Source organism: Camelus ferus, chromosome 9, assembly GCF_009834535.1.
Source record: "Camelus ferus isolate YT-003-E chromosome 9, BCGSAC_Cfer_1.0, whole genome shotgun sequence".
Taxonomy (NCBI): Eukaryota; Metazoa; Chordata; class Mammalia; order Artiodactyla; family Camelidae; genus Camelus; species Camelus ferus.
The window spans coordinates 72464567-72488933 of NC_045704.1; the positions used below are offsets into that span (position 1 = coordinate 72464567).

Here is a 24367-nt window from a genome sequence, read left to right on the forward strand (position 1 = left end):
GTCCAGCAGGTCTCTAGAATTTATTTACCTAGTGTGACTGAAACTTTATTTCCATTGAACAAAAATGGGGAGATGGGCTTAATTCTTGTTGTTTGTGATGGTTTTAAAACGTCTGCAAATTCCTTTACATTTCTCTCATGGAGAAGTGGGACTGGCCTTAGTAACTCATTCACAACTCACAGAATTCAGTGGAAGTGATGCTGTGTGATTTAGGAGGCCAGGTCATAGAACGTACTGGAGCTTTTGTCATGCCTGCATGTAAGAGGTCTGAGCGCACTGAGATCACCACATCGTGAGGAAGCCCAGGATGAAAGGAGAGGCTGTGTGTAGTGCTCCTGTCAATAGCCCCACCCCAAGACTCGGATATGTGAGCCAAAGCACCACGAGATGACTCCAGCACCAAGTTCTCTTAGTCAGACCTAGTAATTCAGTTCAATGATTCAGTCAGATCTAGTAATTCAATCCTTCCAAGCCGATGTCCCTGATGTGGAGAGAGAAGAACCAGCCACCCTGTATCTTTCCCAAATTTCTGATTCACGGAATCCTGGATGAGTTAAATAAAATCATTGTTTTAAGTTGCTAAGATTTGGAGGAATTTTTACACAGCAGCAGTAACTGGTAGATGATTAAGATGAATTCTGCATTTAGCAGGAAAATTCTTGCTATGAAAATTCAAAATAAGATTTCTGAGACAACATAAGGGGACCTGAGATTAGCTAGTTTAATTTTTGCAAATTCAACTCGTAATTTAGGAAATTTGTTAACATTTCTGAAGTAAAAAGGAATGAAAACAGGGGAGAGGGTATAGCTCAGTGGTAAAGCATGTGCTTAGCATGCACGAAGTCCTGGGTTTAATCTCCAGTTTCTCCATTAAAATAAATAAATAAAATAAAGACCTACTCACCTCCACCTAAAAAGAAAGACTGGGTTAAAATAAAATTAAAAAGAAATTTAAAAAAATGAGAACAGATACAGAGGTGGCAATTTACTTTTCCTGAATAGAATAGAATAAAATGACCCAATGTTATAGAAGAGGTTGGTCGGGTTAGGATTACAGTGCAATTTCCAGAAAGTGAACACTTAGACCCTGACAGGTTAACAAAAGTGGTTCAGAGATCTCCTACCTTTATTATTTTGTATCTCTAGATCTATAAGGCTGAAATCCACTTTATTCTTTTTTAGTCACGGTATTAGTTCCTTTTCATTCAATCACTACAATAATGCACCATGGAAGGAGGATCACTTAGTACGTTGTGATTATCAAACTATAATAGACTGTTGCACAGACCACTTGCTGCCATCTGCTGTGCCGTTTTTTGTTTGTTTGCAAATGAGTCTCCTCTGTATCAACATACGTATCTTCCCATTTGTAGCCAAAGGAAACATTTTCCTTTTCTTTTGACTGACTCTGCAATACGGTCTTAAGTATGATTTCCAAAGAGAAAACCAAGAAATGACAGAAGTTTCAGGAAATGTATCTCACTAACATCTCTCTCTCTCTCTCTCTTTTCATCTATCTGTCTACCAGCTGTCTATATCTATCTAGGTATTGATATGCAATCCTGAAGTTAATTAACTATATGCAACACTACGGTAGAGTGTCTCTTATCTGTTTGAACATGTTCTTTGAACAGGTTCTACTGCTGGGCTACAAAAATAAACTATTTCCTGATAGCAGAGGGTCCTTCTTTCCTGTGACTCTATTACATAATTAAAACCACAAAATCATTGAAGAAAAACTGTAAGAAAGTTAAGAAATAATTTATTGCAAACTCTGGTTTTACCTTTCCAGAGTAGTACTAGTCAACCTTCCCTTCTCCTCACCCCATTCTAGAATCACATCAAATTTACACCATTTTCTGAGGTTTCCAGCTTCTCTTATGATTCTGTGATTTCCATATGCTGTATCTATAATTAGAAATTCTCCTTTCCGTGTTCTAAAACTTCCTCCTTCAAATCCTGAATAAAGTGGCACGTCCTCTGCAAAGGCTTCTCTATCATCCAAAGTTAGTTGTCAACACACACCGTACCTTGTTTGCCCCTCTTCTAAAGGACTAACCTCTTGACTGCAATTACTTATTTCCTTCTTTCCTCCAACTGAGCACTTAACCGTAGGCACTGTGCCTTAGTTTTCTTTGCAGTGATCAATCAATTTTCTTGCAGAAAAGGCGGCACTAAGGTTTTAGGGCTTCACTTTAAGCTGGGCCCTCAGAATAGCTCAGCAGCCGTTCATTCATTCCCATTTATGCCAGGATTCACTGATGCTGGGATTCTCAAGTTCCCAGGTCCTTCTCCGTTCCTCCTGCCCTCTGCACTCCCAGCTGATTGCTCCTCACCATCTTCCTAGGCAGACTCCAGTGGAGTTCACTTCTTCACTCCTCGATACAGTAGGCATTCTGGCTTTGCTTATTTGTTCCTTCATGTTACTTCATTCTAAAGCCAAGTTTTTTACTTAACGGTATCTGACGTTCTCACAGCTACTCTCGTAAATCACGCAGTCATCTCTTTCATCTGTTTTTCTCTCCCTTTCCATCTTCAGTAATACTTCCTTTTCTTCTCTTGAAAACAAAACAAAAACATATGTTCAGAATAAAACTAAAGATAAAATGAAAATCCAAACCATTCCTTTAACTGAACATTATCTTTGAAGTTCTTCCCTATCTCCCTCCTTCCTTTCTCCACTGTTGCCCTAAAAATATAGGCTGTACTTACAGTCTTAACTTTGTCAAACTCCCCATTTTCTTCTGAACCTATTGAATCTGGCTTCTGTCTCTATCATTCCCGTGAAATTCTCTTGATCAGGTCAGCAGCAGCCTGCCTATATCCAGCATGCATCCCAAGTGATTTTTGATTCTGTTGACCTTGGACCTCTTGTCCTCATTTCTACCAGTACCCATTTCTGCTCATCTCTGCAAAAAACAAGCAGAAGGAGAGTCTTGTTGCTTGTGTTTTTATGTCCTCCTCTGCTTGTGCCCTCAGTGCGACAGCACCGAGGACTCTGTCCTTACTCTTTCTCTCATCTACCCTTACGTCTTTAGTTTATCATCTATCTGATAATGGTTCCCAAACTGGAATCTCTGGCCCAAACTTTTCATCTTAGACCCCTGTCTACATTTCAATCACTTACTGAAATTTTCTACAACCAAAAATGTATCTTTGAAAAGATACATATCTTTATTTTTCTATAACCAAACTTCATATCCAGTGGAAGAAAATTTCAGATTAGTTTTAGTTGATTCACAGTCTCCCTCTCTCCTACTTCTTTTTGAGATTGCATATAAGTTCCAAGGACATAAATAAGCACTGTGGGCGAGAGGAGGTGGTGGGGCTCTATCTGATCTATGCCTTTTCTGGCTGATGTCTGCTTTGCAGCCTCACTAATGTTGGTTCTGGTGATCAGAGTCTGTCCTAGGAGGCATCTGCTGAGGTGGCTGTATTTCTTTTTGGTTTCCAGTACTCACCCCACAGATCACTCTTTATAACAAGGTTGCATGGCCCTTTGTCATTTACCTCTTTGCCATTTACCCAATGGAGACATGAAAATTTTCTGCGGCTCCTTCTTGCCGATCTGGAGACATGGGAGATTGATGCCTTCATTCATATTCTGTTAATGCTAAACCAGACTCGCACAGGTCTTTAGGTTTTCATTGCACTTGACTCTCCAATCTGGGTGACTTATTGCCCTGACTTCACCACTCTTCCCTCAATGGTTTTAATCTAGAGCAGAGGCAGGGGGTCTGCTTCTCAGAGTCCTATATAGGCATATAAATATTAGCTTCTTCTCTGACTCTTTTTCACCAACCCAAGAAAATTTCACCTCCTCTCTGGTAGATAGAAAAGATTGACTCTGAGCTCAGACTTTTCTATGCTTATTGTTTAAGTCTTAAACTTTCTGTCCTTCAAATGGCTTTTGATTCTCAAAATTCAAGATCTCACAATTTAAAAGCTTTTCCATCAACAGCTTCATTCGTATTGTGTGTTTCAAAATTCTCTTTCGGAATAAGAAGGCAACTCTCTATTTTTTTCCTTTGCGTTTTTACTATAACAACTCAGCTCCAAGTAGGGTAGTATAGAATGCCCTCACTATAGTCTGAATGCAGGAGAGAAGCATGATTATTGTTGCAAAATATTATCCCAGCCCAAATACATTCTCAGACTTCCTGATTGTTTCGGTCTCCTATATTCTTCAATAAGAGCGTTATCATTTGCCTCGTTTTACTATTTTGTTGACTCCTCCTTCTTGACTCTTCCTTTTTTCCCCTTCCCAGTCTTACTGCAAATGAAATGTGACAATTTTATATAAAATGTTGCTTTCCTCCTTATCCTTTTGCCACCAGTTCAGTAAAGCTCTCAGTACCTCTTGTTTGGAACCTTAATAGGTGTGCCTGTTACTAATTTCTGTTCACTCCAACCCACCCTCCTGCTTAATGTCAATGATGTTTCCATAACACAGAATTGACAGTTTTACCCCTGTTCTAAAAAATCTCTGTTGGATACAATCAATACTGAAAACAATGCAAAGTTCTTAGTTTGACATAGAAATTCTTTCATGACATGATTTCAACATACATGTTTACACATACATTTTTTTGCTCTTTATGCTACAACTCTCTCAACATTGAATGTCTCTCTCTGTTCCTGTTCCCCAGAACATTGGGCTCTTTGACACCTCAGTGCTTTGAAAAATAGTTGTCCCTTTATTAGAAATGCCTTATTCTCTGCCTCTACCCTCTCTCCTTATATTGTAAAAAATAAAAGCTTTTCCTAATTCTTCAGAATTCTAGTCCATCTATCATCATACTTATGTTTTGTTTCGAATGCTTGATTATTTTACTCTAAATCTGGTTAGTCTGTTAAGTTCACCAGGACAGGCACTTTTTCTGTCTTTTAACTACTATGCTTCTAATACTGATCACACTGTCTGCTCCACAAATATGCACTAAATGAACAAACATCTTAGATCACTGTTTGTATTTCTCTTTGAATGTTGCATTGTATTATTGTCTCTTTACTTATCAATATCTCCTAATAGATTTATTCTCTTCACCAGCTCCATAGCATTTGTCATAGTTGGCCACCCATCCTTTCTGAAGCATTCCTTTCCTTTAACTTCCATAACTTCATGCATTTCTTTTTCCCTCATGTTTCTGGCTGCTGCTTTTTTGCTTCCTGTGAAGGTTTTTCCATCTGTAAAATTTCCTCTCCTCCTCCTCCTTCTAGACTTTGAACGCGCTGTGGGATAATCCCTCTTCCATTCTCCATCTCTCTATATTTTTGGTGAAGTCTTCCACACTGCTGACGTCATCTATCAGTAATACAGAGACCTAATTACATTAATTATATACATTAATTTAAAACTCTGGCCAAGACCTTTCCTTTGAACTTTAGAACTGTATATCCTGCTCGTATAATATTTTCATACATTGTCGCACAAGTACTCACAAATATAAGAAGCTTTTTGGGGCTTAATTGCGCCCCCGCTGAGTTCACATGTTAAAGCCCTACCACCCAGTATTTCAGGTGGCTGTATTTGGCGATAGGGCCTTTAAAGAGGTAATTAAGTTAAAAAGAGATCATTAGGATGGGCCCTAATCCACTGTGATTGGTGTCCTTATAAAAAGAGGAGATGTGGACACAAATGCACAGATTTGGGGACAACCTCATGAGGACACAGCAGGAAGGTGGCTATTTGCAAGCCAAAGAGAGAATCCTCAAAAGAATCCAAACCTGGTAACATTTTGACCTTGGAATTCTAGCCTCCAGAACTGTGAGAAAACTAACTTCTGCTGGTTAAGACACCCAGTCTGTGGTATTTCATTTCACAGCCCTAGCAAATTAACACATGTGCCCAAATACTGAGTCCATTTATTTCCCTCCAAACCAGCTCTTCTTATCTTCCTTATTTCAGTGGGTGGCACCGTTATGCATCCAGGTGTAGAAATCTGAACTCTGATTAAACATAGCAATTAATGTAGGTTAAGCCATATTCAGTTTTTAGTTGCATCTTCATCTTAAATATCTCTTTATCTCTACCGCTGCCTCTCGGCTTTAAGCAGCTATCATGTGTCACTGATACTGCAGCGATGGCTTCTTGAGCCCTCTTCCTCCATTTTGCTCTTATAAAACATTCTTTGATTGGGAAATTGTTTTAATTAAAATGAAAATTTAACCATGTTGCTCTCCCACTTAAAACTCTTAATAACATCAAGATGGATTAATAGCTAAAACTTTTGAGGGCCTGCTTATCTCTCCAGGTCAATCCTGCATATTTTTCTTTTCAATTCCCCTCATTCCTCAAATGTACTGTTTCCTTTCTTAGGGCCTTTGCACGTGTTGGTTTTGCTGTATGGAATTACTTCTCCCTCCTTTCCTTTTGCCATTCTTCTCCCTTACTGCGTATCTTTCTGATAAATATAATTTTAGCTAACATTTTCTAAACTTTATTATGTGCCAAACATTATTCTAAGCACTTCAAAATATTAACTCAGTTAAGTCTCAACACAAGGATGCAAAGGATGTTCTATTATTATCTCTGTTTCATCAGTTGAGAAACCGAGGTACAGAGCAATTAGAAAGGTTAAGTGACTTGTTCAAGTTTACAAAGCTAGAAGTGCTGGAGCTTGGATTTGAAATTTGGGGGACATAGCTCTAAAACTTGGACCATTATTAGCAAAAAATATTTTGACTCTCAAAATTAGGTCAAGGCAGTCAGTAAGTGTGCTGTTAAGTGTCATCACGGTTGTAATGAGTTATTACTAAGTTACAATAATGAATATGTTATTTAAAGTCTATCTTTTGCGTTAGATTCTAATGCAATCTCCATGGGATCGGAGACAGTGTTTACCCTGGTAGCCATTATGTCCTTAAGTACCTGTAATACTGCTGTGACCAGGGCAGACATAAGTATTTCTTAAATGAATGTACTGTAAGTTTTCTTATGACAGGAACACTGAACAGGACTGTGTAGTTTTGGTTCCTAGCAGAGTCCTGACCTATAGAAAATGCTCAGTAAGTCCAAATCCTTCTTTTAATAAGCACATATTTACAAATAGTGCATTAGAAGGATTTCAACATGATTAAAGTTTTTGTTTCTAGAGGAGGTTTATTATTAATATGTTACTTAAATAATTTTTGCAAGGCAAATCAGCATCTCCACACTAAACATTGCTCCCATTTCATATAGAACAGAGCCCTTCTCTTTGCTTAAGATCAACTGCAAGTTAGTGCTAAGATTCACTGGTTGTCACATATTGCTGTGCAGCCCCAGGGGAAACTGGTGAAGCAGTGACAACCTTGACCTCAAAGACCTTATTCTTGATCCTGTTTATTTGTGTGTGTGTGTGTCTGTGTGTGTGTGTATGCCCACACACAAGTGCATAACTGGTTTCACCTTCCTCTGGGGTGTATGGTGAAGGAAAGGTGAGCTGGACATGGAGGGAGAGACATTAGATAAATCAGATTGTTGAGGACTCAGTTGATAAATATTATCCAGTATTAGAAGGCTCAGTGGTAACCACGGGGAGATACTTCTGTTTGATAACAGTAAGGTTGTTATTGTCATTGTACTTGAATTTATGTGAGAAATTTTTTGGGTTTTAAAGATAAAAGGAAAAGCTTTGTGCTTTTATAGTTGCCTTATAAAACAGAGTTTTTTTTTCATTTCTTGGCTGTATTAGTAATTTAGAGCAGTAGCATAAATGTAATTATTAACAGATATAAAGAAAAAAGGGTAGTAATAGAAGAGAGTCTAGGCAGCATTCAAAAAAAAAAAAATGGAACTTTTAAACAGCTTGATCAAAGATCATCCAGTTATACCCAGAGAAAAGAACATGTCCCCAGGGTCAAAATACTGAATGTCTGTTTCCATTGCCAGAATTATCCTAACAGTGGGAAAAATTCTTAAGCTATTTTACTAGAATTTTAAATAGACCATTTAAATGCTTTCAGTCCTATTCTATCTGAGTAACCTTGGGATTATGATAGCTTCCTTTTAAAGTTGGATTATGAGAGCAAGAATGCCGTGGATGCATTTTCTAAAGTTCAGATTTCATAACAATTATATTTCTCATGTAATTTCTCACTAATAAATTACATTCTGGTATCTGCCTTAATTCTTAATCCATTTTAATTGGCTTGATAATCCCAGGAACTGACAAAAATTCTAGGAACCTTTAAAGCAGAGAACTAGTTTTTTACAATTAAGCAACCTAATTAATGTGCTTCCTGGTTTCAATCACGTTTCTCTTGGCTCAGTTATTAGTATTGTTTTCGTGGTTGAGGTCTTTACTTTGACAATCTGTTGAAGACTTTGAGACCTCTCCCTAAACACACACACTCACACACACAAACACACACACACACACACTCCCACAATATATTTCCATGTACTCCTTTTGGTATAGGGATCCTGGGATCCTGAAGCTCATTCACAGATTTGAGAATTAAGAACTTCTTTCTAGCATTACTTTTGGCCTAAACCTCTAAGAGATGCTGAAGGTTTGATTTCATGGCCAGCCATCCCAAAAGAGGAGAGGTGTTCATCTTCAGTGGTCCACAATCCCCAGAGGTTGACTTTCCATAGCGATTGAAAGGTTAAGCACAGTTGAGTGGATTCTTTCCTCTAGTTTTTTTCCCCCGTGTAGCTGGAGTAGGAAGAGCATCTCCTCCCTTCCTGTGGTCAGAATTCTCCTCTTTTCCCCACGAGGCCAGGGAAGATAAGGATTGCTCCATTCTTTTACTCATCATGTATGTGGCATTGGAATACAATTTATAATATATAAATATATTTCACTCTTTCCCTCTGACTTTTTATTGGTGTGTTTTCTATGTATATTATTCTCATCCATGTTTTTTCTCCTCTTACTACACATATATGTAACCAGAAATAATAGCAAACTGTTATAGTGCTTTTATTATGCCAGTCATTATTCTGGCTGGTGCATGCCCACGTGCACACACACACACACACACACATATCGCACAACTTAATCGTCATGACAACCCTCTGAGGTAGATACTATTATTAGCTACAACTTATTTATAAGACTAATAAGGTATAGAATTTCCTGGGTATAGAATTCTAAGTTGCCTGTTGTTTTTCCCCATCAATACTTTAAAGATGTTTCTTCACTCTCCTTTTACTCACATTGTGTCTGATGAGAACACTGATGTAATTCTTAGGTTTGTTCCCTCTATGTCACATATCTTTTTTCTCTGGCTGCTTTTAAGAATATCTGTTTATCAGTACATCTCAGCAATTTGATTACGATGTTCATTGGTGCAGTTTTCTTCATGTTTCTCATGCTTGGGATTCACTGAGCTTCTTGGATACATGAGTGCATATTGTTTATGAAGTGTGGGAAATTTTTGGCCATTATTTATTCAATATTATTTTGGTTCTTCCCCTCTCTCCTATCCTTTGAGGACTCCAGTGAAGTTTTCCCACAGCCCTCTAATGCTCCTTTTATTTAAAAAATATTTTTTTCTCTGTGTGTTTCATTTTGGATAGTACCTAATGCTCAAGGTAAGTCTATCTTTTTTTCTGCAACATCTAATCTGCCATCAGTCCTGGCTAGTGTAATTTTCACTTCAGGTGTGGTTGTTTTCATCTCTAGGAGTTCTGAGTCTTCAAAAATATCTTTTATGTCTCTATTTAACTTTTCAAACACATGGAATATAGTGATAATAAGTGTTTCAATGTCCTTGTCTGATTCTAGCTTCTATGTCAATTGTGGATCAACGTCAGTTGATTTGTTTTTCTTCTCAGTATGGACTATGTTTTCCTGCCTCTTTACATGCATGATGCTCTTTGATTAGATTCCAGAGATTGTGAATTTTTACCTTGTTTGGTGCTGGGTAATTCTGTATTTCTATAAATCTTCTTCAGTTTTGTTTTTATTTACTTGGGAATGGTTTGTTTTCTTTTGGATCTGGGAAATTATAAAAGTGACTTGTCAGGTAAATTTGGCTCACTGCTCGGTATAGAATTTAATTATTCTTCACTAATGAGTCAATACCTTCCTGGGTACTCTCTCCTCTGCCCTGTGAATTAAAAGGTTTTACAGTCTTGCTGGTCAGAACAGACATTTGTCTTGGCTCTATGTGAGTGCTGGGTATGTTCCCTCTAATCATTTTCAAAAGATTTTCCTAGCCTTGGATGATTTTTTCACAGACTTGCACTGATCATTACTCTGCCGAATGCTCATGGGGCTGTGGTGGGGAGGTGGACAGGTGGAAGGTGGTCTTTGCAGGTCTCCAGGGTCTTTTCTCTGTGCCGCTGTCTCCCCTCTGGTACTTTGTCCTGTGAAACCCGGTTGCCTCATCTCCCAGGAATCTCAGCTTTGTCTCTTCAACTTATGGAGCCCTTTTACTTCTCTGTTTCAGACTGAAATTTATTTCAGGGCAGTAATCTGTGGCTCACCTCATTTATTTGTTTTCTTGATTTTTTTTTTCTAATTGTTTTAGAAAAGAGGGTAAAGGATAAATCTGATCACCGTCACTCCATCTTGGCTGAATATGAGTGAACTGGATGTTATTTTTGTATTTAATTTAAAATGCTACATATATGTTTTTATTCTATATACATTCTTTTGAAACTTTTTCTACTCAGTAGTATTTGTCAAAATTTACTGCTGCTGGCACGTACAGAATTAGTATATTCATTTTAACTGTTGTTCAGTAGGAATATCATAATACTTTTTTTTCCTTATTAATGATTTGGCATCATTTTTGAATCAGTTGCCATTAGTAAAATTGGGCAAATCAACTCTCTAACTGGCTCATATTTCTTATCTGTAAAGTGCTGATAGCAATAGCATGTTCATTATGAGAATTATATCATTTGTCTCATTTTGTTCACATGGAGCAAGGTACACAATAGGCACTTAATAATTCCTAACTTGTTCTAACTTGCTCTTCTCTTCTTTTCCCTATTTTCTTCTCAGTCCTCTCCTCTTTTTCCTTCTTTACCTTGCCTTTTGTATTCATTAAGCCAGGTTCACTGATTCATTTTAACGATCAAGGAATTATGTCAGATAGTAGTTATTTTATGAACATTTTATGGGATGAGCAGGAAAGACAATTCATGTAAGGCCAAATGGTTGATTTGACTGAACTTCTTGGTTTTTAAAGTTCTGGCCTTCTAGAACTCAACTTTTCTCCTAGTAACAGGAAACATGAGGAAGACCCAAGGGAAAGGCCACAGAGAGTAGTTCAAAGCATTTTAGTTCCTCAGAGAGGTGGAAAAGCAGGGCACTAAATCATATTACCAAGTTGAGGAGAGACTGCATTTCTCTGTATCTGCTTAATTTGCTCCTGGAGGAGCTAATTCTTTTTACATTTTGGAAACCAAAGCTCCATAGATAAACACTGTGCTTTTTCTGACCCTCCTCTTTTTCCCCCTAGACTTGGTTAAAATTTTCTTAAATCGATCGAAGGGAAAAATGAACCTATGCCTTAGGCCATGCAATTGCAATAGCCTTCTAAGTAGCTTCCCCATTGCCTGTGTTTCCCTCCTCTCCCTCATTCCACACGTGCTAGACTCATCTTCCTTAAGTGAACCTCACAGACATGGATGATTCCCCATTGACCCCTGAATTAAGCACAAAATTCTCAACTGTCTTTCGAGACCCTCCATGATGTGATCTATAAGACGTCTTTCCATATTTATGTATTAGGGAAATCCTTCCTGTATCCTGCATCTCAACTAAATGGGACTGCTCACCCATGGCTGTTGCAGACGGTTGCACAGTCTGTGTACTGCATAAAAGCACACGGATAAGGGAGCTGAAATTCAGCCTGCACTCTTGCCTAGCTGAGCCCTTCTGGAGTTGTGTCTGCCCAAAAGGGGTGTCTTTTTCTAATCTGCACAAATATGAGATACGCCTGACACACTTTACTGTTTCCTGTTCTGTGTGTTTGTGCACGTGTATTATTTTCTGTAGATCCCTTACCTCTTTTTTGTCCAGTGAATTCCTTTTCATCTAATCTTTTTACTCTAATTTCAAAGCATTACTAGTGAAGTCCCACTAGTCCTCATGTTTTTAATTCTTTCTAGGTTAATTTATTTGTTGACTTTTCCTCTGAGTCTCTCTTCTCAAGCATTTCCTAAATCAATATATCTGAATTAGTAGAATATCCACCTTCAAACCATTTTACCCATCTCTATTCCCGCTTTTAGCAGTATGCTACACCAGCTTCTTGGTAGTATGACCCAGCAGCTTCCCTAATTAGTAATTGTCAGGTTGCCTCGTCCCTCCTCTTTACTCCTGACAGTCAACCAAGCATCAAGGCAATTCTACCTCTGGATGCTTCTCATAATTCTTCCCTCTCTTCTATTCCAGTGGCTATTACCTTAGTTCTAAGATTCATCATCTTTTGTCTAGACGACTGCTAACCACTCCTAACTATCATACATTTCAATGCTGCTTGATATTTCAATTACCCTCCACATTGCTGCCCTAGTTTTATTTCTAGAACCTTAATTTATCATGCCATCACCCTATCTCCCAGCATCTGATCAAGAACACAAAACACTGGGTTAGTTGAGCACGCACTCTCCTAAACAGTGCTACACACTTCACATATATGAGTTATATCATTTAAAGTGCACAGTAATCCTGATATGAAGATAATGCTGCATTACAGATCAAGGACCCAAGGCTCAGAAAGGATAAATAATTTTCCTCACATAGCAGTGGCAAAGCAGTGTTTCAAATACAGGTTACTCTGATTGCAAAGCCCTCTTCTTCTAAACCTTACTGCCCCTTCAGAGATTTGAACTTTAATCTTAATATTTCATGTTCTGAATGGCCTTGCTAAATCGCTTAAGTTATGACAATATAAAACTCAGAGGGATTTTTTTCTTAAGGAAAAATGAAACGTGCTTGCAAATAAGTGTCTCATAAATATAAGTTATTACTACAGATCCTTCAGGGCTTTGATGATATCTGTTTTCTAAAGGCTTCTTGATTCATCAAGTTGAATTGATTCCCATTTCCTCAGTGCATTCATTGCATTGGTTGCCTATTTCAGGGTTTATTGTATTTACTTTTAAATTTTTTCCCTGCAGACTGAGCTTTTTTTTTTGAAGAAGTCATTGCTATATACCCAGACTTAACAAAGTGCCTGACAGAAAGTAAAATGAACACTACCTGCCCCCTAAAAGAAAAATAAAAACCTTGTGTTAAAACCAATGCATTAGCATGAAAAATATTTAAACCCAGAAAGATATCTTGTTCACCTGCAAAACTAGTAAAGATTTATAGATAGCGGAGACTGTCTCCAAGGGGAAGATTTGAGAAAAGAAGTCGATAAACAGACAGAGGATCATTATTACAATTCAAATATAAAGCATTTAAAATGTTGTTGTTGCAGACCTCTTTAGGTAGCCCTTTCAAGTTGTTCAACAACAACCATTTATTGAGAACAATTAAGGAAAGGCTTGTTCCTTCTTAATCTAAGCCTACAATAGAAATAATGCTCTTGGTCCCCAGAGGTCTAAGGGTCCATGACTACAGGTATGGGAATCTGGGTTGTTTTCAATATTTCAATAACTTTTCGAAATTGTTGAATTCTCTGAATTAGATGGCCTGGCTAACAAAATATTTTTTTCTTTGCTCTGTGCCAAAAGTAAAGAAGCACAATTTGAAGTTAAGAACTAATAACTGGCTACTGGTGACATCATGGAAATTATTGGAATAAGCTAGTGGATCAGACACTGTGACAAGACCTACCAGTCAGATGGTCACTGTACTGAAATAAACATGTCCTTTGGGTGATCAACGTTAGCTACAAGTGCGGAGTGAGAATCAAAATGAGTAACTGTAGCACTGAACAGTGGTAAGTGTCTGTGGACTTAATTTTATTATTGTGAGTATGACTTATGTAGTATTATAAGTAATATGATGAACTCAAACATGTAGATCACTGGTTAACATTGAATGAGTGTTAAAAAATGGTAATAATCAATAAGTGAAGTTTTGTTAATAGACTAATCCTTTCAGATTATGGTGTCCACAGTTGAAAATAATTAATAAAACAAAATTTGGTGATGAAAATATTGATGTTTTTTTGAAAGTACATAAATCTTAGCAGCATAGCAAATTATTTTCACTAAGTGAACACAGCATAAGTACCCAAATGAAGATATGGAACATGACCAGCATCTCAGAAACATCCCTCAAGCACCTACCTGCTACTTACCAGCTGACCCCTCCCTCACCCCTGCCAAAAGGTAACCATTGTTCTAATTTTAATACCACAGATTAGATTTGTCTCTTTGTATACTTTATGGAATCAAATAATACAATATGTATTTTTGTCTGGCTTTTTACACTTCATCTTATGCTTGTGGCATTCATCCACTTGATGGCATAAAGCAGTAGTGTGTCTTTAATCATTGTTTTATAGTACTTCATCGTTTGAAAATACACTTTAAAATTTTTGTTTTCTTGTTGATGGATACTTGGGCTGTTTCTGAGTTTTGGCTATTGCCAGCAATGCTGCTATGATTATTCTCATATGTGTCAGTTGTTGCATATCTGTACACATTTTGGTTAAGTATAAAACTAGGAGTGGACTTGTTAAGCAATAGGAAGGCATGTGGTCAGATTTGGTAGATTCTGCCAAGCAGTTTTTTAAAGTGGTTTTTACCAATTTTCATTTCAACTAGCAGATTATGAGTTTAAGGTGTTCTGCATCCTAACAGTTGGCATTGTCAGATTGACGTATTGATTGACTGATAAAATTTCAGCCATTCTGGTGGGTGTGTAGTAGAGTCTCATTTAGCAATTCCTCAGCTGCCATTCCTCTTCGCTTAATTCACTGTCGTTTCGTATTGATATCTCATGATTCTATCATTGTGAATGTTCGTTTTCCTATTTTCCCATTTCTACTATCTTTAGCTTAATTCCTGTAACCAAGTATCACCTCTTTTTGTTGTTTTTAAATTTGTGTTTATAATAATTTAGATATCGATTTCGAATTACTGTGCAACAATTTATCCTGCTTTATTTGGTAATACTGACCACCTAGAAATGTCATAGTCAAGTTTTGGGTTTGTGAAGTTTCATGCTAATTTTCATGGATGTTCTGCATGTATTTTCCCAAGCTAATTCAAGAGTTATAATTTGCTTGCCTCTAACACTTTGTAATGATGAATGAGGCACAGAAAGCTAACCAAATCCTTTCTGCAAGGAGATATCGCCATTTCTATGCTCCCCATGAAATGTGAGTTGAAGGGATATGAGTTTTTAAAATGTGGTTTCTCCACTGGTTCTTCTTCTTCCACTAACGTTGAAGAGCAACATGATGACGTCAGAAGATGGTGGTGCCATTGGTGGAAACAGCCTAGTTCTCTGGAGGAGGAGAGCCTTCCACAGATCAGGAACATTCATTTTGGTTCTTATAGAAGCGAGTAATAAATTTCTAATGTGTTTAGGCCATTTAAAATTTGTGGATTCTTTGTTACATCAGCAAGCTTCTCTTTAATTAATATGAAAATTGGAACCTTGAAGAAGGGTACTTCTGCAACAATAATTAAAGTATGTGTCATTGGCTTAATAGTCACAAAATGGCAAGCAAATGCATGTTGGAGGCTGGAAAAATGGAGATCTGTATTATGTAATGACAAAACATTTGGTAAAATTGTAGTCACTTGGAAGCCAGTCAACTACTTACAAAATCTGAAGCTCTAGAGGTACAGACATCTAATTATGCATTAGCTGCATCTTCTTGCATTTGGCAGGGTATTATAAAGCAAAATAAAAGAAAGAATTGGTAGTTTGAAAGTAGAAATAAAAGGGGATAGAAAGATTCCAGAAATTTTGTCTTGCAGAGTTGGAAAACCTGTCTTCTTCCCTATCCCCCAAACCATAAGAAATGAAACTTTACAAAGTTCACAGCAACAAAGAGTCATTAAGATTTCCCAGGTAAACAACCTTGGGACAAAAATCAGACTGTGGGTATTTCCTTCTCAATCAAGCAGAACGTGTCAGATGGCTTCAAGACAGACACTATTGAGTTGTGAGAGAATGGCATGGGAGTAAGGAAGTAAAGAAGTCAGGTAGCCTTGAAAATTACACCCAAGAGAGAAATTTGGTCATAGTTACTGACACATTGGACTGATTGGAAATAGTTACGTAAGAAATCTACCAAGATTTTGAAAGACAGGGCTGCAACCAGCGGTGAGAGGTCACAATGGACAGGAAAGTTCCTAGCAGAGATTACAGTCCAGGGACATCCTCTCCTACCAGGGAAAGGTATTAATGATGCCTGCTCACCAGGGGTTAGTTGCTGCTGTGACTACGCTGTTTTCCATTGTTTTTTCCTCTTGGGGGGTTCATTACAGGGTTTTCTGTCCCTGATCCTCTATTGTCTACTGAGAGAAGGTGGCAAAGGAGAAGAAAAAGCAGAAGGGGAGGGGAAGGAGGGAAGAGAAGGAGAGAGAGAGAGAAATGTGTGTGTGGTGAATAGAAGCTGATTTGTTAATTTATAGGATCACGAGGAGCCACATTAGAACTTGGTGAAGAATGTTGCATTTCACCAGGATGTTCTAAACTTTGACTTGGATGGTTTCTGGGTGGGCTTTGGTTGGTCTCTGTTGGGAAAAGCTTGACTTGAAAAAAACGGATGGCCAGAGGGGTGGACTATTTTAAAGAAAGATAGTAGCCTCCCTCCAAAATTGCGTCCCTCTTTCCATAATGTGGAGTTATTGCTGGGATGTGGTTTCCCTGCTAACAATTACTTCCACCAATTTTAAAATTCACTTTTAAGTCAGGATTTTTAAAAGTCCAGTGTAATTTCTTTACTTGCTTTTTCATCTTCCACCAACTTGATACAGGGGAGCATGACAAGCTTTGAAGCCACATGTTGAAGATGGCAGGACCATAAGATGGAAGGGATCTGTGTCCCTGAATTACTGCTCAAAGGAGCATTTCTAGTCAATCAGAAACACCTTTTTTCTTTTGTCTTTACAGGAGGAAGAAATGAAATTTAATATATTGGAGCTCTTTTTAGGTTGGTTTGTTACAGTTAACATTACTTAACTAAGCTTTGATACAATTACATTTAGTATTCAATACTAGACCGTGTGTTTTAAAATAATCTTTTTTTTTTTTTTTTTTTTTTGTAAATAAGTTTATGTTGGAGGTTCTTGAGTCTTGTTAGTTTAGAATCATTTGAGGGAGTTGAACATGTATGTCCTGGAGAAGTGATAACTAAAGAAAGAAAATATCTGGAATCTAAGACTCAAAACTATCATGTGAAGTTGTATTCAGTGTAGCTTCAAATGCCAGGATTTGCTTCAATTCACAGAAGTTAGAAGATTTTATTTTTTTTTAACCTCTATCTCTGGAGGATCTTTCAAAAAGAGTTGTTTCATGAAGTATTGAGAAATCAGTCATGGAAAACATACAAATAAAGCTCAAATAATCCTGTGCCAGAATGATTGTAGTGAGGATTTCTTTTTGAGTAAGTTAGACTAGGGGATGTCCAAGGTAGTGGTTCTTAATCTTTACTACATCATGGCACAAATGACAATGGTATTTGTGATGGACTGATTAGGTGGCTTTAAGGCTGGAGGCAGCTTGCTGGTACTCGGTTCACCACATTCCCTGTTGGTAGGTAAACATTATCTTTACCTTCCTCTAACCTATACAATGTGCATCTTGGTGCTGTGGCACATGATTTGAAAGAAGATTGCTGAAAAATCATATCCAACTGTTAAGATTGCATGATTTTCCCATAAGAGGATAAAAACATTTGAGATGGCGTTTTGTTCACTCAGAAAGAAGTGGTTTCCATATTAGAAACTAAATGATAGAAAATAGAACAATTACAGATAAAGCATTTCTTTATGCTTCCAGTTCTCAGATCACTGCAACTCTACTGTGATCCTCAAATTTGGCACTGGGCAAAGTATTCTGTATTCTGGTCATTCTGGGAACTTGTTTTCAAAATGAGGGCACTTCATAATAAGTCAACTGGTTTTTAAATTGGTGTAAAGAAGCAAGGAGAAGCAAATCAGCATTTTTGGTCTGTAGCAAAGATTTCAGGGCTTCTGCAGATGAAAACATGTTGAACATAATGCCAGAATAACAAATGAAAATGTTCTTTCCAGAGGGAGTAAGCTGAGCTGTAGATCTTGGACTCTGTCCATATTTACTTCTTTGTTTCAGTTCTGAATTTTTAGCTAACTAGATCTGTTTTATTTCAGCTGGAAGGATATGACTACTTATGTCACAATCAAGATATCAAGTGTGGTAACCAATTTATGGATACACATCGAGGGGAATTATATTACACATTCAACTATGAGCTCAATATTAATCTGCTAAGGAAATGTTCCTTGTAAAATGACCTCATCTTTTCCAAAATTTGACTTCCTGGATTTCAACTATTTTGTGATATTCTTCACAGTGAGGGAAGGAGATGAAGTATCTCGTCAGAAAGAGAAAACAGCTTTCCCATATCCAGTGCATTTTGATGTTTATTAAGTTAAAATTCATTTATTCATTCATTCAACCATCAGACACTTATTTAGAATTTATTCTGTACCCATTTGTGTAAGATGTTGGGAAGGTGAGATGAATAAGAAATAATCCTTGTCCTGAGAGAATTCATGGTCTAGGAGAGGAGATAGATATACGTGCTGATGTTTTCCATATAATGTAGCAAATACTCTGGACCTGTGTCTTTGGGATTGTGCACGTAGGGTTAGGAGACCATATTAGGTTGGAGGATGAGTCTGAGGAACAATGTCACAAGTGTGCTGAGCCCAAGCTGGGTCTTGGATTATGTGCTAAATTTTATTTAATTTACTTATTGGACTATTCCTATACATCATACTTTCTGAGTATTTCCCAATATCAGGGCAAGTCTGATCCCTGCCTTCTTAAAAGTTTAAATTTTTTTTTCTATTTTTATTTACTTATTTAAATTGAGATGGCAGTGGTTTATAACATTATTATATAAGATTCATATGTGCAATATCATATTTTGAAATCTTTATATATACTGCAGTGTGCTCTCCACCAAAAGTTTAGTTTCCATGTCACCATACAGTGGACACCTTTTACCCGTTTCTCCTTCCGCCATCCCCTTCCTCTCTGTTCTCTGTTTTTGTTTGGTTTGTTTGTTTGTTTATTTTATTTTTGTTTCATACAAGATCGAAATATTATGGTGTATGTCTTTCTCCATCTGACCTATTTCACTCAGGATAATACCCTCAAAGGCCATCTATGTTGTTGCAAATGGCAAGATTTTATCTTTTCATATGGCTGAGTAGTATTCCATTGTACATATACTCCATCTCTTTTTTGTTCACTCATCCATGGGCACTTAGGTTGTTTACACACCTTGGCTATTGTAAATAATGCTGCAATGAACATATTGGGTACATGCATCTTTTCAAATTAGTGTTTTTGTATTCTTCAGGTAAATATCCAGAAGTGGAATAGCTGGCACATATGGTAATTCTATTCTCAATTTTACAGGACTCTCCATACTGTTTTCCATAGTGATTGCACCAATTTACATTCCGAACAGTGTGAGAGAGTTACCTTTTATCCACATTCTTTCCAACACTTGTTATTTCCTGCCTTTTAAAAAAATTATTTATTTATTTATTATTGCATTATTTAATTTAAAAAATTTTTTTGGTGGTGGGGAGGTAATTAGGTTTGTTTACTTTTAGAGGAGGCACTGGGGATCAATGCCAGGACCCTCTGCCTGCTAAGCACGTGCTATACCACTTGAGCTATACCCTCCCTGCCATTTCTTGCTGTTTTGATAATAGCCATTCTGACAGTATGAGGTGATATCTCACTGTGGCTTTGATTTGCATTTTCCTAATTAGTGATGTTGAACATATTTTCCTGTTTAACATAAGAAGGCCTTATGGTTCTCTGTCTTCTTTAGAAAAGTGTCTATTCAGATCCTCTGCTTTTTTTAATTGAGTTGTTTGTGTTTTGTTATTGAATTGTATGAGTTCTTTATATATTTTGTCTTTGTTTTATTTTTGATTGCCTGCTTTATTATAATATTTGCTTTATTGCAATATTCACTCTATTGTGGTGGTCTGGAACCTAACCCATAATATTTCTGTGGTATGCCTGTACAAAGATGAAATATTCGTTAATTATTGTCCTTAGGGTATACATATGAGTTTTGGGGAATTGAAGAAAATTGGATTATTCCAAAAGAATACTTTAGGGACAGCTAATAGTAGCTGAGATTATTGGAAAAGAAACAGGGGAATCAAAAGAGCAAAGCCCTTTATTATAACAAGATAGGTATGAAGGATGAATTCTTTAAAAAGTAAATTATTAACAACTTTTTACTATCTTTTGAATGGAGGATGGAATTGTGAAATTTTATCAGCTAAAAGCTGAATTACAGTCATATGATGTAAGTATGAAAGGAATTTTCTCATATATTGATGTTCTCTCTTATCAGGAGCAGACAATTGAACACTTAAAGGAGCAGAGGGACAGAGATGAGCAAGAGAAGCAAGAGGAAACTGATAACTACAACAAAAGATCTTAAAGACTGGAAAGAAAAAGCCAACCTATTGCAATGCAACCTCTCAGAGAAAAGAGCCAAGATGACCAAAATCGAATTATTTGGTTTGCTTAGTCAGTGCATTTTGTGTATTTGGTTTTGGTGTTTACATAATGCACAAAAAAAGCATTTGATGAAATTTTCCTTAATATTCTTATAGCAGGCCTTTTGGAAAGACCTAAGGGATATTTCAGCTTTACAGAGACACAGTAGATTGGATCATTTAGGTCCTAAGTCTTATCTCTTTCAGTGTGTTATGAGTTGGTTTACTTGTTAATAACATTTTTATAGATCTTAAAATAACTAAAGCCCAGTTACATTTGGAGATACAACGTGCTAATGGTAAGAAAGGTGACAGACAAAAGGAATATGCAAAAAGAGGTCCGTTATTTATTACAGCTCTTAAAGTGCAACTCAGCATTGGCAGAGAAACCTTAAGTGGTTGTTAACAAACAGAGCCACACATTAAGCACTTTGCACATATATAAACTTTTGATTATTTCCACAAGCCTACATAATAGGTACTATTATTATCCCCATTTAAAATATGAGGGTTCTGTGTCACAGAGAGGTTAAACTTTATTCCAGACCAGGCAGTCTGTCTCTAGAAACTATGTTCTTATATGTTACGTCAGGTTGACAGGCCCTAATCATTTGGACTGTACTCCAATTTGAAATGTGCAACAGCAATGTAGATTACTTTGATAGGATTTACACACTGAAGAAATCTCCCTCTCTGTCTCTGTCTGTCTCTGTCTCTCTCGCTCTCGCATACACACACACACACACACACACACACACACACACGCAACGCTGAATACAAATGGGTAGCTAATCTTAGTCTAATCTAGTAAAATCACTCTTATAAAATATTTTAATTAGTATCTTTAAGACCTCAATGTCTTTTGGCTTAAAAACTTAGTGTTTTATATTTTTTTTTCAGGCCCAATTCCCCTGCTAGGTGGCATCAGATTGTAAAAGGGAGTTTTTCTCATGTGAGGTTTCGTTTCAGAAGTATGTCTAGAAAGAAAGATACTGTGTGGTATTTCCTTTCCTGCCTGTGCAGGTGATGGTAAAGTAATGGTACGTGGCAGCAAGTCTCCCCTCAGACCAGTTTTGTGATGTGGTTTCAAAGCTGGATCAGTGACTTCTCTGACCTACTTTTAACTTTCCTCTACTTCCCTGAGGAAATATACTTCATATGCTAGGGGACATGACTTATGAAAGGAAAGATAACATTTTATAAAATACTATCATCCTTACTTTAATATGATCATTCCAGTTTTGAGTATGCTTTTATCTGAAGTGCTTTGTTTATCCTTTAAATTGTATAATTTGCTGTCAGATTGTTTTAATAATTTTCTCATAGAAAACAAATAGCCTTATCTTGTTTAAAACATAAGGTTAGTCTTTGGCTTTTTAATTGGTGTGTTTAATTACAAAGGAGTCTAGCTGTGAATGTGTTCTCCCTTTTTTTGCCTACGATTCGGTGAGCTATTTTGAATTGGAGCCGTAGGTATTTTTAAGCCCAAAAAGATTATTTTTGAAATATCTGTGATTCTTCATTCTGTTTCTATTTTTCTTACTTTTTCCTTGAGAACCTTTGTATTTGTTAGACAAGCTCTCTTTTCTTACTCCCTTTGTGCATCCTTTCTTCATTTTAATATCTTTATCCTTTGCCTTTACTTTCTGAGAAACTTTTTGGTTACCCCAAATTTTCCTCCACAGGACTCACTTAATAATCTGAGGTGACCCTTCTGTTTCCTTATACATCTCAATGAGCTTTAATTATGTACTGTGTTCGAGATTTTTTTTTTTTGAAGCATTTTTCTAAGTGCAGCCAGATCCTTTTGTATCTCTGCTATCATGGCAAGCCATTCCCTTTTATTATATACAGACTCTTGAGCATCTTCCAAAATTTTCCTCTCTTTTGGAGAAAACTATTTTCAGCAATATGTTTTTCTTCTAAGCCTTCAATGCAATGGCTCCTTTTCTTTTATGGCATATATCTTTTCAGAAATCTTACGACCTTTGCCCAAGGCATCTTCTCACCATTGAATAGAAATTTTTCATTTTCCAGCAAGTAGACAGGTGAAGGATGAGGTGTCCTAACCTCTTTCAGTGTCCATTTGCATGCGGACATCTAGCCTTGAATGACACTTTTGTGTTCTCAGCTCTTAGGCTCTATTTGTTGAGCATATGGATACTCATCCACTGAGTCTGCACTGGAGGGCTCATTTTGGCTTTAGTTGTTAGTATCTTTGTCTTGGCCAGTGAGTCATACTCCATTGGCAGCCCTTCGTTACAAGTGATGGATGTGAAAGTTGCCCCTGAAGCTCAGCGCATACTCACCCATTCTCTCCCTGTGCCTCCAACCTGCACTTATTCCCGCAATACATCAGAAGCCACCTGTTCCAACTGTGCCCTGTTGGCTTTCCTGGGAAACTTCACACTCCACCCACCTGGGCTAGGCCCCAGCTACGGTCACAGAGGAGTCTCCATGGATTTCAAAAGAGAACATTTCCTGATGGAGGGGCTTGGTGAAGAGGCCAGCTCTGCTATCGCAGGATGCTGGCAGTGGGGCTGGGTCGGAAATGAGAGCAATGCCCTGAGGCTGTTCTACAGGGTAAAGGTTCCAGGAATTGGCGACGACGTACTCCTGGGATGAATTTTAGGCACTACTACTGCTGGTCTTGAGGATAAGGGACCAGAGTATTTTGGATGCTGCAGGCTTAGGCCTTGTCAGAAGTCACACTGAGGCCCTACTAACCTACACTAGAATCCCACGGCATTGCCTTGAAGGCAACAGCCCCACGGTCCGTGCATGCGCAGTTCACGCCCCCATTCTGGCCTGAGGCAGGCGTGTGGCTCGTGGCCGGTGCCCAGACTCTGGCCAAGAGCCAGGTCCCCGATACCAGGCTAGGCCCCTGGGGCAAAGTGCCCCACCACTGAGTGACTCTGATTAGGGCGTCGGGGCCGAATCATCAAGGACTGGTGGTGAGAGCCTGACTCCTCTCGAACACCGGCGCTGGCGGCGTCCAGGTGTTTCTCATCCCAGGAGCCGCTGGCCGGCCCCCTTGAACGCCCGAGATCTCGCGAGACTGGCTGCTTCCGGGAAGAGTGGGTCGAGGCGGCGCGCGAACGCTCGGGCGGACTCCGCCAGCCTCCGGCTGCCCCAGGCCGTGCGTGTGCCTGCTCACCCTCTCCTGCGCCTCCACGTGAACCTGCGCTTCCCGCCACGTACCCGAAGCCGCGGAGCGCACGCTGTGGCCTCCACCCGGGTCCTGTTTGCCATTCTGGGAACCCCGGCCTCCACCCACTGGAGTAGGCCCTGGCCCGACGGCGGCCTCCTTGAAACAAGAAAGTAAGTCACCAGCGATTCTGTCTCTGCTTCGAATACTTTTCCTTATGTTATTCTATTACACACTGTTCAGCTCTCCTTACTATCACTTTATATATTGAGAGCTTTAGTTCGGGGTGGCTTTGAAAACAAACGGTCTGAGAGGAGGACAAGTTTCCAGGTTGAATGGCACGTAATCCTAATGCAGTTCAGCCAGGTCCTTTTATAATATAACTGTAGCCCCTGCATCCCAGACTCAGTGGTATCTGGCTGGAGTTGGTCAAAATATTTTCTTGAATACTTTTCAGGCCTCTATATTCTGGTGGGGTTTGTGGAATATATTCAGGGCCTTTGGTTCCTAACCAGTGTCCACTGAATGTTACCGTTAGTAAAATGTGATTTGAGCAAAATATGGCATTTCTAAATCTTTGATTAATAATATCATTACAAGCTTTTATCTTTCCATGT

At 38.1% G+C, this 24367-nt stretch overlaps 1 long non-coding RNA gene across 1 annotated transcript in view; it reads left to right on the forward strand.

Moving 5' to 3' along the window:
• Positions 1–23636: 23636 nt before the first annotated feature.
• The window catches only part of LOC116665913, a 139122-nt gene continuing 138391 nt past the window's right edge, over positions 23637–24367 (forward strand). Inside the window, exon 1 of the long non-coding RNA XR_004322699.1 lies at positions 23637–23923. This is a non-coding gene — a long non-coding RNA (uncharacterized LOC116665913). The remainder of the gene's footprint in view (positions 23924–24367) is intronic.